We start from the raw sequence: 13,224 nt of genomic DNA, 5'->3' as shown, positions 1-13,224 counted from the left end.
CCTTTCTGTTCCCACATTCTCACATGAAATTAGCACACCTTTTAAATTATTATCTAGTATTTAAACACATATTTTTGAGTCTTCTTAGTGCAACAGGTTCTGGAGACAGTGAAAGTGTGTTATAGATTTCTGAAAAACTTCATTTTTCTTACATTTTAAATGTTCTGTTTGTGCAAAATTTCGAGAATCACCATAAGGGCTTCTTTGCATTTTTAATTTAGTAACTAACATATGAATAAATTTGCATATTAATTAGTTGCAGATTAAATCATGCATACATAATTGCCTCCTTACTGTGTTTAATGTTTGTCAAAATCTCCAGCCTGGTTTGATGGATGTCGTATGAAAGATTACAATTTGATGTACCCTTGGAAGTATTTACACCAATAATGCAAGATTCTTAATAGCAGAATTCTCTAGTTATGTACAGTTACTAATAAACATGTAAGATAGGTACATGTCCCTTTGACTAAAATTTTTTCCTTTGCACCAAATCATTTACTATTCATAATCATTAATGCATCTCCTAATTATACAGCATATGTCTGTTAACCCTTTCATTGCCGACCCTCAAGTGGTACCTTTTTTCTTTTTTTGCTCCTTAAAGCATATTATTTAATAATGTTCTGAAATCACTGCATTGCCTTTTATTTATTTCTCTGCTAGTATATGGACATATCTCCTTTGCCACTTACTTTACATACAGATGAGAATTAATTCAATAACTGTATTTTCCCAGTTAAAGTCTAAGAAATGACCCACAAGCATACACTTTGCAGCGGATGGGCTTTTGCCTCTCTTATTAATGCTGCAAAGAATTCAGAAATGTCAGATACTTCCTATTAAATGGTAAAAAATATATATGTAGATACACATATATGAATAATATATTTTTCATAACATATATAATATGGTATATATGCACATACATTCTGTTAAGGAGTGTAGTTGTAAGATAAGTAAAATCATTTAAATTGTATTTTATTCCATTTGAATGTTGTAATACATTTAATGTATTATCATTAACTAGGGGATGGCTGTGGTTTCTCTTTTGTGTTGAGACTTAGATCTCTGCAGCAGAAACTGACTAGAGAATAGGCATGCTCTTGATATGACATAGTTAAAAAACACATATGCCAATAAGTGTTCTTTTTAATTAATTCCTCAGGTATTTAATTTTTTTTAGTTTTATTTTGTGCTTGTAAAGAGTAGACCAACTGGCATATTTTTTTCTATTTTGATGTCTAAGCTGCTTATCACACTGTATTACCCTGCATTAATGAGTATTCCTACTGTGCAAAATTCTATCAAAAATGATGGTGTGAATGTCATTTTTAATTGGAAGTTTATACAGTCAAATTTATAGTACACAACAAAAAATATGTACATAGTTCTGCTCCAAGCCTTTTTTAGGCTATTGATCTTTTTGGTTTAAGTATACGTTTATTCAATCTGACTTAAAATTTAGTTTGTAAATCTGGACAAGTGTGACCAAGTTTGTATTAATACCAGTTGGATGGAAAGAGGGAAACTAAGGCGTGGGGCAGTTATAATGGCTTTTAATTATAGGAGGAACAAATATAGGAATTATCAAGAGTCTAATTCTGGGGACCCCTTTTAAACATGAAAACTTGCAAACCAACTTAGTCATATTGGCAGTCATATTAGCTGATTCCTGTTTATTTTATTGTTGAATGCTTTGCATTTATATGCCTAGTACAGAGACAAAGGTTAAAATGTGTCCAAAGTGTAAGAAGCTAAGAAGCTGATAACCTTTACTGGATTCTTACAGAGGAGAAATAATACATCCTGGTCCCCCACCTCATATCAGGATCATTCCTTTTTTTCCTAATCACAAGGCACAATGAACTATTCATTGATTTAGCAAAACAGTCTTTTGCAGCACACAATATTGCATTAAATTATTTAGCAAAGAGAAAAATGAAATGAAAGCTGCAAAACTTACAAAAGGAAGCAAACAATCAGACCTGAAACATCATATTTATCCACAGCCATTGTGCCTAGGTAATTCAGGGCATATGGTATGTAAATGATTTTTGGAGATCCTTGCCAAATCTGCACACGACGGGATAAATTAAAGACAGGTTTCCCTGGGTGTCATCCCCACAATTGTGGCCACACACTCTCTGCGCTGATGTGTTTGCTCTGTTCTTGTCTGTCAGCAAGAGCATCACACAGCTAAATCTGGTCCTCTTCCGGCTTCTAAGACATTGTTTTTAATTCCTAAGAATTGACTGCCAAAACTTCCTTCCACCCCCACGTAAAGTAAGGGCTGAATATTTCATCAGGATATATTTGGATATTCACCCATTTAAATGGTTATCTTTGACAATGGAAATTATGTGCCTCTTAGCCACGGGAGAAAGGTGTTACTGGCTAGTGGCTTTTAGGATTAAGATGCTTTCTAGTTCAGGCACTGAATTATTTGGAACACTTAAGAATTTTAGTTCCAAGTTAGCCCAGTCATAATTTATTAATTCCACTTGATAACTCAAATTATTTTGAACTTAGCGCTATTAATAAAAGTTATTTCAGGGCATTGAAAAGTATGTGGAGTATGACTTAGGACATAACATTGTTTTTATTATTAAGAATAATGCTGTTACTAAATCAAGCTGCTATTTTTTTTAAAGATAATGCTCTTACTGTTACGGTTTTATTTGAATTGAGAGTTTCGGTTCTGTCCCTACTATTACCATGTCATTTATGAAACACAAATAGCGTGCTAGTTACTGTATGGAAATGAAGTTAAGCTCAGTCCTCGTCCATTGCTGTGTAAATTGGGTGAAGTCAAGGGAAAAAAATACCCTTGGGATCAACATAAATCACTACCACTTGACACAGATCCAGTTTAAAAGTCACGCAAGTGGTCGTGGTTTTGGAGGAGTTTGTATAATTATTATGCAGTTCGTAGCTTGTGAACTTGGACAAAGTTTTGAGCTGATTATTCTGTGACTATCCCTTGGTTCAGTGAAACTACTTTACACAGCTGTGGTCCCAACTCAACAGAGAGCAGAAACAATATTCGCTGGAAAATAAGCTCAGTCAGCCTTCCAACTTGACTGGGAACTTGCAGTCTTGAAAACAACAAAATGGATAATCACAGTGAGATTACAGAGTCCAGATGAACTGTATTACATAGTAGGGTGGCATGTCCTGAGTTTACTTATATGGCGCAAGCACTGCGAATGCCAGCATTGTAGCCACTTACTGAGATTTTTGGTTTTAAATGTCAGCCATTGGGCCAGGTTTAAAATGAAGCACTTTACTCAAAGAAATTAAGGTATATTAGGAAAAGTGGAGGTGAGTTAAGGGCTTTTCTTTTAACTTTTGCATTTTGGAGGTCAAGAGCCAGAGATAATGAAGATAAAACATCTCAAGTATTAAGCCAGGCTGTTTTCATGCACTGTATGATTCAAAATAACTTAGCAGTTTTAAATTTTTTTTAGAAAGAAATTAATATGAAAGGAGAGATCAATGAAATTTACATCTCTACAAACAACTCTGCATAGCAAATTTAAGATTCTGGCAGTTTTCCTTTAAACATCAAAAATTGGGAATTTTAAAGGAAACCAGACAGATCCTTAACTATTGCATTGCTACCAGGTGTCTGTGATGTTATCAATAAATTAGGAAACTTTAAAAAAGGTACAAACAACCAAAGTGATAAGTTATTTTAGAATTACTTTCAGACAAAATTTCATATTTAAGGATATTGAAAGTGTGCTGTTGTGTATTATACTTCATAAATTTTAGGTAAACCTGGCACATTAAGCTTGATTCATAAAAAGATATGGCTTCTGTGTATACAGAACTCAAGTATATTTCAAAGCAGTCTTTACAGAATGTTAGTTCCTTTCTGTTAGGATTCCTAGCCAACAAAATTCCATTCATCAGATATGTATATTACAGAAGTAACTGGAAACAGTATAATTTCTATCAGATTGTCAAAAGGGGTCTGTAGTTCCCCAATGGTTAAGGAATCCTGATATCAGCCAGAAGCTGTGGGGAGAGATTGATGATCATATATCATCATATACCCATTTAGCATAAAATCAGCTTCAGGCTCAAATGTTAAGTTTTAAAATTCAGCAAATATTTATTGCGCACCTACTCCATGCCAGGCATCCCGGAGGGTGCAAAGCAGTAGACCAAAGTTCCTGCCATTGTGAAAATTTATGTAAATATATACTCAGCTACAAGTAGTTAACCAAGCTTGAGTTCATTTTATAGCACCTAGCACACTGATCCACCTTGTGGACTAAAAAGCACATAGAGACTATGACCCTTAAAAAGTCCAGTCATTGATGTAATCATACAGTCTCTTGTCACAATAATGTATAATATGGGAAATGGAATCAATTACAGGATTTACTATAATTGTAGGAGAGTTTCTTTGTTATCAGCATATTTTTGTTCACAATGAAACAGAATAACATCTTTTTTAAAAGATTTTTTTTTTCTGTAGTGCCTAAAATCTAGTTAAATTGGCTATGTTGGAAAGGACAGCAAGAACAGTTAAATATGTGGAAATGACATGGAAAGCACCTGCTTCTTTGTTTTGTTTTAACCCACATCATTAGGAAATAATGGCTAGCCAGAGGAGAATGTTGTCTCTCCAAGAAAATGTTTACAAAATTGAAATTTTAAAGTAGAGTACAGTTTAAATAATTGGAAGGCCTACCAGTGAAAGACTACGTGAGACAAACAGAAGTCCGCATCACACACGCTGAGTGGCAGCACAGTATCAGCTCTCTAAAGTGATAGTGTATGTGTCCATTTTTATACTTTGGGCATATTGTTGATACTATTAATTATTCCATTGAGAAAATAGCCACACTGGACAAGAGAAAGGGAGATAAATTAGATCCTCCAAGCCCCCTTCTGTGAAGTGTATATGTAAATGAATATGCTCTCTTGCCAGCCCAGCAAATAAAACTTGGTTCATCCTTAATCTTCAGCAGTTTATAATCCAGGTGAGGGACTGGCCAGGCTCATAAAATAATAACAATTTTTATATTTAATAAAAAGAACATATGAAAACTAGGGGAACAATTCATGATAGTATGTGTATGTTCTAGTGATATCAGTATAAAATAGCTATAGGTCTATTTGAAAATGTTTGTCTACTTATATGCTCATTTTTCCATTTCATGAATACTTGACTTATTCTTAAATTGAAGTTACACCTGGCTATACCATGTTTTTTCTGACAACTCTGAACTTGATGATTTCTGTCATTGTGGGAAGGAAGGAAATAAATCTCTTTTTGTTCCTCATTCACTCAATGAGCAATATGTGATTGAGCCCCTGTTATGTACATATCTCGTTGTGAGAGGGTGCAGCAGAGAAAGTTCAATCTTATTCTCTGCTCTTTAAAAATTTATAATATTTGGGGACAGTAAAGTAGGTACATGGTTTATTTAGTAAAAACTGATGACATTAAACTCTGCTGGAGAATTCTGTTTTCTACAATGGCCCTTATCTGGAAGTAGGGACAGAACTTGATTCTGGACCTCTGAGGCAGGACTGGCAGATGAAGACAGAGGTGCAGAGCGGCGGAGAGCTTGCCTAGCAGTTTCTGTGTATCTCTCCGCTGTAGTTGAGCTCTTGTTTCACTGCAAAAACAATTCTTGAGATTTTTCTTTATATTTTCAAGGATTGGTTGTCCAGAGGTATCTCTTTTAATAAATAAATAAATAAATAAATAAACCCACAGAATTTCAAAGATGGGGAAAAACTGTTACGATCACAATTTAACACTTATTTAAAGCACTTACTTATAAAGCAGTCAATGGAGAGTTCATCCCCACATACTTACCTGGTTGGGGAATCAGAAACGTTACCTCTTTTGAAAGTCATTAGGACAACAAAACAGACAATTTAATTTTAATTTTTAAAATGTTATTTAAATTATTTTAATTTATCAATTACAGTTTACATGCAATATTATATTAGTTTCAGGTGCACACCCCAGTGGTTAGACATTATATAACTTATTTTTTTACTTTTTCATGTTTAATAATTATCATAAAATATAGTCATTTGTTTAATAATTGAACAATAATGGCTCTACAGAAATGCTTCACTCTGAGAAAGTCTTATGGGCACAATAATTTTATTTGATTGATTGATTTTTAATATATATATGTATATATATTATATTATATTATATTTCAGAGAGGAAGGGAGAGGGAGAGAGATAGAAACATCAATGATGAGAGAGAATCATTGATCGGACGTCTCCTGCATGCCCCCTACTGGGGATCAAGCCCTCAACACTGACATATACCCTGACTGGGAATCGAACCGTGATCTAGTTTATAGGTCGACACTCAACCACAGAGCCACCCTAGCAAGGCAATTTTATTTATTTTTAAGTCTACTTATTTTTATTTCAAAAGGTATGTGAAGTTTATCAGTTAAAAATTAACATTGCTAGCAAATTAGAAGGACACAACCCATGTACAAAAGAGATATGGCGTGAGGAACCGCTATGTTATAGTGTTTTGTACCCTCTCGCACACAATACATTTTCTACATGGTGGCACTAAGTAGGTAAGTGTCCAGTCACACAAAGGACATGGCCCGCAGGTTCTGAACAGATGATAGAGAACAGGCCGCATTCTGCGGTAAAGGAAATGTCCAACTGGGGATAAGGGTGGGAAAGTTGACCTCTTTGGGATTTTGACTTATATTAAGCAATTTATAGGTTGTTGTATGTTCAGAATGCACTTGATAATCATGTTTAGAGAAGGTAAAGTGCTGACATTTGCAAAACAAATACCCTTGTCAAACAAATAGAGACAACTTCTCATGCCTCTCCTTTGAAAGCACCATATTGGCAACTTGACACTGTTACAGTAAGCTCATTGTGACTATGAAGACATATAGTTAAGTCAGTTTTTGCCCAGGCCCAAAGGAATGCAAATAAGACCATTAATGCCATATAACCTTTTGGGCACTCCTCACCTATACCTGCTTAGGTTGGCCTAATATTAGAAGCTAAAATTTGTCAATTTTAAATTTTTGCCAAACAGTACTAATTTTAATACTGTTTGCTTTCAATGAAAGCTGGATGGGTGATGGGTGGAGACAAAAAAGCAGACATCTGTAATACTTCCAACAATAAAAGTAAATTTTTAAAAAGAAATAAAAAACATTTTTAAAGCTGATGAATTTATTTCTGTTTTATTTAGGAGAAGCCCAGAATTTACCAACTTTTAAAATAATTGTGTACTAGTACGAGTCACTCATGGCATTTGCAACAAGCCTTTGTCTCTTAGTAGATGCTGATGCAAAACTTGTCTCACCTGTCTTTTCATGGCTGCCTCTGTGTTTATGTGCAGGGTGGGGATTTAAGTGCTTATGATGAACAGCACAAAGAGCTAATTTATTTTTGAAACTAAGTATTAAATTTTTAAGGTCATTTTGAGTTAATACATCATTAGGTCAGGAATGTACAATGACCAGTTTAAGCTTTAGATTATGGATCGGACTTGAGGGCACTTATATCTTCCACTGCTTTCTCCTTGAAACACCACTAATTCTTACTCAGTGTGGCTGGTTACCAGTTATATGAAAAAATGTTTTGGGCAGAAACTTGATAAAGCAGGAATATAAACAGGCATTTCAATAATGGATGTGCACAGGATGCTAATTTCATACGGGTCTTCACTTTCATTTTAGAATTTATTTATTTTTCATTCTTTTTTTCCTACTCTTTTTTTTTCCTGTTTATCAGAGATAGTCATTAAAATATTTGAAAATTGTTTGTTCTCTGCCTAGCTATTTATTGTTCCACTTGCTCAAGGATGTCAAACAAGTCCATGTAATCAACATTTAGTAACCTGAGGAAATTGTTAGAATTCCCACCTCAAAGAGGTTAACAAACCCTAGACAGTTATCCTATTTAGAATAAAAATGATTTTCATTGTGATATTATATTTCCCTTTGATCATTGAGTAATGCTTTGGGAAGCCCAGTGTTTATTCACAAATTTTAAAAGATTGTGTACATCCTGTGCCCAGATTCCAATCTGCTTCATCAATCCACTTTGTCAAAAACTTCTCAAATGGAATCTTTCATCCAGACAAACAAACATACCCAGGATTTCCCCTTGTTCGGGAATTCATTTTTACACGTGCATCAATTCTACGGAAAAAACAGTTTTGGTCTTATTTCATTGTATTCAGGTGATTATGGGGAGCCTGCTAGCTCTCTTCATCTAGGAAGTGCAGCAATCTGAGTCAACTTCCTCCCTCTCTGTTTTTATATTGTCCAGTGCTATGCTTCCTCATTGTACCAAAATAGAAATGGTTTGTTTTTGTATCAAACTTGGAGACTGGCTATGGATTACACTGGGTTAGAGTAAAGGATTTTTTTTTTTTTCAAAGAACATTCCACTTATCCCAGGGGAAAGGGAATAATGTCCTGGGGAAAAATAAGAAACATAATAACGTCTTTTCTCCTTAACTAAAATGTATCTTTCAGTTGTTAGAAGTGTCACTTATATTATCTTTTTCTAGTTTCACTTGATATTTGAAAGAATGAATTTATGACTTTTGCAATTATAGATCTTCCCATGAAATTGAAGAAGTAAACTTTAGTTTGCGTATGCATGCAGTTTCCATTACAATTACACATGAACATGTATATATTCTGTTCTTGCAACTTACCATTTCACTTTACCAGATCATGCATGCCAATAGATAACATGTTCTCCAGTCTGTAGGGTAATGCCATTTGCTTGTTGAATTTCATGTCATGATCATGTGGGCAGTGGCATACTCATTGTATTCTTTACCACGGAGATAAGAAAATATGTAGAAAAGTGGGAAAATGACTCAAACGAGATCAAACTGGATACAATAATTTGGGAACCTATATTTTGCATATTCCTGTATGTCACCAAAATAATATGTCTGTGTAAGTTTTTATAACACCTTATAAAGCAAAATGAGATAGCTCTTCTTTCTTCTGAAGAGAAATACTTCCATAGAAAGATAGAAGTCAGATATTTATAGAACAAAAGCATGGTTAAAATGTAGCCCACATTGCTTACCTTAGTAATCAATGCAAATAGCATTATAATTAATATGACCATAAGCCATCTCACAAGTCAGAAAGAAAATACATATTTGATCATCTGATAAACCATTTGGATGTCTACCTATGAATCCAGGCCACAGAAAAGTAGCCAATTCAAGCTAACAATAGGAAGTTGCTGATAAAACCACAAATAAAAATTAGATTTTATAGTCTATGCTGATATTTTGATTTACTTCAAATAAATATTTTATATTTATCTGTTAAGTATATTTATGTGAAATAAGTATTTTCTCCAAGTGAATGTGTATTTTTAAAAAAGAGTTTAAGATAAAAGGGATTCTCACCCTGGCCAGTTTTGCTCAGTGGGTTCAATTCCCAGTCAAGGGCATGTACCTCAGTTGCAGGCTTTATCCTGGCCTGGTCTGGGCATGTGAGGGAGGCACCCAACCAATTGATGTGTCTCTCTCACAGCAATGTTTCTCTCTCCTGCCCCCCTCCCCAGCCCCTTGCCCGCCACTCTTTCTCTCTCTCTTAAAAAAAAAAATCAATGGAAAAAATATATATTTGGGTGAGATTTAAAAAAAAAAAAAGATAAATAGGATTCCCACTAAGAAAATCCATCTTTTTTTTAAAGTAAAAAGCTTGCTAGCTTAATAGAACCTATTTTACATTCTAAAGATCTCAGTACAAAGAAGTATAGGAATGTACACATAAGAAGTTTGCATTCACCACTAGATTGCAGGCTGTTCTTCAGAAAAAAATATCTTTACTGTGTGTGTGTGTGTGTGTGTGTGTGTGTGTCTGCATCCCCTTTGATAATTAAATCTTTTATGAAGTTGTACTCATACTGAAAGTTTTTTGTCATTGCAAATATTTAATTTAAAGTTTAAGATGGATATTAAACTTTAGATATAAGCTATTACCACTTATTATTTTTTTTAAATATAGCAATACATGTATATGCATTTACTAACTAAACACCAACATTAATTTAGCTTAGGGATTAAACTCCTTGTTTATAGTGACTCCTACTGGAGAGTTAAAAACTAATTGTTTAACTCCTGAATAAATTAAATCTGTAATACCTCCTTTTTTCTTCAATGGATAATGGTAGCTTAGATAACCTCCTTTTCCTGATTTGGCAAAAATTACTTTTCATTTATGTTTAAATACGAGAGGATAGACTTTAATATAAAGCATCAACAGAAATTATATGTTAGACACATACGTGCTGCTCGTGTCAGTAGTTGTGTGTACTCCAAAAAATTTGTGTGATTTGTTAGCTTTGTTTCGTAGTGAACACATTAGCATGGTGCTATATTTTTATAATTTTTTCCCTTTTAGTGGACTTCTGTTACCCAAGGCTATTTTAGGTGGAGATTGTTTTCCGACTGCTCTTAAAGGCACTTTTGCATACAGGAAACTGAAGAGGAGGGACCAGGAAATGCACTCTCATCTGTAATACCCCACTGCGATGCTGGACTGGGTGTCCTCCATTTATGCCTCAGAAGAAGTGCTTGTGTTAAGATGAAGGAACTAAAACTTCACAGTAGAGTAGCAAGTTTGTGTTTTTCATACAGACAGGTCTGACCTTCAAGTTTAAGACCGTGGTATTTTATAACTTTGCTCATATCCTGACTCCACTGTCTTAGTAACTTTGTGGTCGGTGGAATGTCATCTGAGGGTCTTTGTGCCGTAATTTTCTACCTTTAGTGTAGGAATGATAATATCTATCACCGAACACTGTTATGAAGATTAGACAAATTTAGACAATTGCACGTTCCTTAAATTGCATATCATATACATGTATCAGTTAACTGTCTTATTACCAAAATTTTTTGATGGGGTAGATATTTCCCCCAGGCAGTTATTTAATTAACAGATTTGCTGGGTCCCATTATGTTATATAATCCCTGTATATTATGAATATCTTTGTTTTTGTTCAGTCTGAAATTTAGCTAATTTAGCTATGCTAGGTAAAGGGGAGCAACATTATACAAGTAAGTAAGTATTTTATGAAAAAAAAAATTAGGTGTTCAATGGCTTAAACAGAGATGTGTTTTTTAACTTCTACCACGTTATATTCTTTGGGGAAATGACATTCCCTCCATATGATCATTCATTCAACTACTTTATTGAGCACCTGCCTTATTCTGGACAATGTGCAGGGTAAGTCTCTCTCTCTCTCTCTCTCTCTCTCTCTCTCTCTCTCTCTCTCTCTCTCTCTGTGTGTGTGTTTATTGGGTTTATTTTGATTGTGCAGTAACTGAATGATGTTACAGTCATTCAGAAAAAAAGGTAGAATTCACTTTAGTGAGATCTGTGTTTGGAAGTGAATAGTTCAGTTCCTTTCCCTGTAATGGTCTGGTGTCTTATTGCTTAACATGTATATGATTGCCCCTACTTCACAATTAAAACATTTGTCTTTAGTCCTATTTTTAAATTTTATTCAAGGCATAGGTCCCATCGCCTTAGCCATGCAGTCAGGTCTTTGAGGGTAGGCAAAGTGTTGTATATGTCACTGAATCCTGTGCACTTCACTGGATGGACCAAGGCTCCTCACTCAAGTGGTGTAGAATTTGAATAGTTACTTGTTCTTAACGCAGTGGTTGCTTCATTCAGTCATTCAGCAAATTTATATTGAATATCTATCCTTGGAGGTGATACTGTACACATGCATTAGAGATTTCTGATCAGATATTGCCCAAATTTCTTAATACTCCAGGTATGTGTTCCCAATTTAAACTCAAATATATCTGTCAAGGACTTTTTTTTCTTTTTTTTTTTTTTTGAAAATCACAAAAGAACTATAAACTTTGGAGTATAGAAGAAGGTAAGAATAATGTGGATGTATTTTAAGTGTCCAGAACTTCAAAAATATAGTTTTACTGGTAAGAATTTTTTCCCCCTCAAAATTGACAAAAGTCACACCTTACCACATCGCCTACCCCTACTGTCCTCCATGTGTTTGTAACTAACCAGGAGCAAGAGTGCCGGCTTACTATTTTGTGTGGCTACCCTCATCCCTTATCATTTCAATGATAACAAGGGACTCTTTGCCTAGCTACTGCTAGTTAGGTAACTTACCCAAATACACCCTGATTAAACAAACAGCAGCCCAGGATAGGGTCCCTTAAAATTGGCTGCTGTGATTAAGATGTCTTTTAAATTATCATGAAACATACGGATTTATACGCATAACTTCAGTTGTTCTACTTCTGCTCTAACTCTCCACACATCACACTAAAAATTTATCATGGGTGATATTTCTGTCACAGAGAAAAGTTCCAAGTCTGAATTTGCAGAAATGTCTCAGTTTACAAACCACTGACTTGTGCTCTGTGATTGAAATGTGCTCTCAGGTCAGCAAACCAAAACCTGGGTGGATGTCACCAGATGACATGCTTAGTGTCTCACCAGTTATAATGCGTAGATCACCTTTCAAAGACGTGGATCTTTATGAATCATTGCATATTTGTACTTTTGAAATTTCATACTCATTTTTGTTAGTTAATGGAACCTGGAAGCTTAATGCTCTGGTCCCTTTTAAAAATGTTGAGTCCCATGTGCTGATGATTCGTCAGGGTTTAAAAATCTCTTTCACCTTTTCAGATTAAAAATATGTATTTATGCACATGTTAACAATATATTTAAAAGCAATGAGAGCTTCAATTATTAAAATATTATTTGTAGCTCATTAAAGTATGAAAAATTCATGCTTACATAATTAATAGAAAGGCATTTATATGTTTTCAAAATATATAAGAAAGGCCTTTTAGGTAGAGGAAGCAGATTGGTTGTTTATAAAAAATGACTACAAAATCTTTCTAACAGTCTATCTATAAAAAGTTAGAGTCTAGAAACAGGCTTCTAAGTAAGGGGGTTTCTATAAGAATCAGCAAAGGAACAACAACCAGAAAGGGAAAAACAACAACATCTCTCTCTTTAAATTCCAGCCTCTTTTCGAAGTCTAGGTTTTTACTCACTGTCCTCTAGTAGATGAGTATCCTGGCCTCATGTAGGAAACACTGAGGGTGGTTTAAAGGTTACAAATGTGATCCTGTCAGATTGACAACTAACTGTTCTAATGAGGAAAAAATCCTCAAAGCATGAAATTTGAATGAAATGTGTGATTATAATTCAAGTACTGTT

The 13,224-nt window shown here is 34.4% G+C and overlaps 1 protein-coding gene across 17 annotated transcripts in view; it reads left to right on the top strand.

Moving 5' to 3' along the window:
- Positions 1 to 13,224, top strand: part of TCF4 (transcription factor 4) — a 345,768-nt gene that overhangs the window by 234,706 nt on the left and 97,838 nt on the right. The gene's annotated exons all lie outside the window — the stretch shown is intronic.

This window comes from Myotis daubentonii, chromosome 8 (genome assembly GCF_963259705.1).
Source record: "Myotis daubentonii chromosome 8, mMyoDau2.1, whole genome shotgun sequence".
NCBI lineage: Eukaryota > Metazoa > Chordata > Mammalia > Chiroptera > Vespertilionidae > Myotis > Myotis daubentonii.
Note: the sequence above shows the minus strand (reverse complement) of the source record. Positions and strands in the feature narration are given on the sequence as shown.